At 43.7% G+C, this 2500-nt stretch overlaps 1 pseudogene; it reads left to right on the top strand.

The window, feature by feature from the left end:
- LOC138017620 (acetylserotonin O-methyltransferase-like) overlaps positions 1-2073 on the top strand; it is a 14042-nt pseudogene extending 11969 nt beyond the window's left edge.
- The last annotated feature ends 427 nt before the right edge of the window (positions 2074-2500 follow it).

The raw sequence follows: 2500 nt of genomic DNA, 5'->3' as shown, positions 1-2500 counted from the left end.
TACTTCACTTTAGGAATGCCTTTTGCACGCACACATCCTATCGTATTGTCGGTATGGCAGACGATCCACCGACGCTCGAACTTTAGGGATTGAGCTATTTCAGATATGAAAACTTCGCCACTTGCGTGATTCCAGCCTTGTCGATCTCGGTCTGAAACTGACTCCCAGAATCTCAGCCAGTCCAGTCCAGTCCAGTCCAGTCCAGATGGCTTTCTTGCGATGATTAGTTTAGGTAACTATGCGCCACCTTCCGTCAACAATTTGCTTCGATCCTCTTCATTTTTTTTTTTTTCATACTCCCGTTGCATTTATTGTTTGGCCTCCTCCAGCTAACTCTTCCTCGTGTCAGCGTTGTTTTTTTCCTCTTCATGATGGTTTCAATGGGAAGGGGGAGGCGTTCTCTTTGACGGTTGACGGTTAAATTTAAGGCCATTTGACGCTTGACGGTTAATTTGGTTGATTCCCTTCTTTTGCATCGCGCATTTCACACTGCGCGTAACAATGCGACTTCGAAGATGGCGGTCTTTCTCGCCGGCCATCTGAAGAGCGAATATACATGACTCACGCGTGAATCCATGATGGCGCCTAGAATTTTCCGCGGGCTCGAGAGCAAACAAACTCGAGCATGCGCAGCTCATGACAGTGCCCCTTTAAGCTTCTGTTACACGTTGAAACTTTCTTTTGAACTTCCGAGCGAGACAAGTTTCACGAATTGGTGTTACACGGTAAAGCTCTTGTTTTCATCACCACTGCGATCGTTGCGACCGTTGCAGAAGTAGAAAATGCACTGACAACCTTAACTGAGCAGTAATGTGTAGTTTAAATAAAAGGCTGTTTTTCAATGGAGAGTTTCCGTTGGCTGCGGTGAGAATTTTGGCGGGAACATACAATCTATCAACATATCCTTCTGGGTGTAGTGCGCCGTTCAATGTCATCATTTTTCTCGTGGCCCTGCCCAACGATCTTACCTCTTCCTTTGACCACACCGTGATACCAGCCTGATAACTGCCACTGCCCAAGTGTTAATTAACAATTAGACCCGTAGCCCTTGCGGGCTACGGGTCAATAGCCACCAATCGGACAGAAAAGGCAATAATAAAGTTAGAAAATGCAAGTTGAAGAAATATTCCTTTGGGAATAAAACGAAAGAAAGCGTCACGCTTTTCGCTACTCGAGGACTATTAGTAATAGTTCTCTAGTAGCGTAGCCAATCAAAATGCAGGATTTGCATTAGTCCTCTAGTTGGTGATACTAATTGCTGATATCTTATTCTTGCCATTTAATTTGATCTTAATACGAGGTTCATATTATTATCATCATCATCATCATCATCATCATCATCATCAAAGCCAAATTTAAACAAAGCTCAGGTTTAAATGATCAATTCTTCGATCCTGTCCATCGCAGAACCGACTCTCCCAAAGGAGACTTTAGGAATGTGCTGAAGCAACAAAGCACAGCACATGTAAGGGACAATGCACACGCACACTCATGTACTGCTCTGTACCTTTGGTGCCGGCTACACAACCTGCCCCACTGATTCTATTCTCGTCATCATCATTCTTTTGGCCACGTGGTCCGTTTCGCTGACCACGTGAACAAAAGAAACTGGCCCCACAAAGGCTAGAAGTGGTAAATATATTCCATGTTTTTTCTCTTTTAAGGTGGAGGTCTCCTTGTTGCAGAATTGACATTAGATGACGACAAAACTGGACCCTTGAAGGCTCTACTTCAGTCCCTTCTTATGCTTGTCCTTACAAATGGCAAAGAACGTTCTGGGAAAGAGTATAAGGAGCTTTTGGAAAAACATGGCTTTGTTGATTTTCAGATGAAAAGACTTGATTCAAAGTCATGGATGGATGCCATTTTATGCCGAAAGGGGTGATATGTGATATGTGCTATCTGGGTTAAAAGGTTGCGCAAACGTTATTTTCTCACGTTGTCACATGTACTCTCTGAAGCAAAAGCTATTATTCTAATACTTACAATTGGCAATACAGAAGTATTTTTTGAATGTTTGAGTTATCTTAATGAATAACTGATGCATTAAACAAGAATCCTTCAGTAAAATGACTAAAATGCGTTTTGATCAACAGATATAATTGACATTTGTTCCATTAATTCGCAAGCCCGGTACAGGCTCAACACGTTGTTTACAAAGTCACACGCTCTTTCTCCTTTTTTCTCCCTTGTAAAAGGTCACAATGCAACGCTAAATAACAACTCCCACAGGTATAACTCTTGCTCCTCGTTGTTAACCAGGTTAAATTGTATTTAACTACATTTAACAACATTCCTCGCAAGTGGAGGTCAGGTGCCCAAAACAACCCTACGGTTGGCCAGGAGCCCAACCCCTGCAGGATGGAACCACCCCCATGGCCAGTATCCACAACCCAGCCACGAGCCCCCGCCCAAGCCAAAGGGAATCTCCGAGTGCAACTCAGAGCAAAGGGGCTCGTGTCAAAAAGCCACAGCCCCACTTCCCGAAAGGAAACCTGAG

The sequence above is a fragment of the Montipora capricornis genome, chromosome 9, assembly GCF_036669925.1.
Source record: "Montipora capricornis isolate CH-2021 chromosome 9, ASM3666992v2, whole genome shotgun sequence".
Taxonomy (NCBI): Eukaryota; Metazoa; Cnidaria; class Anthozoa; order Scleractinia; family Acroporidae; genus Montipora; species Montipora capricornis.
Note: the sequence above shows the minus strand (reverse complement) of the source record. Positions and strands in the feature narration are given on the sequence as shown.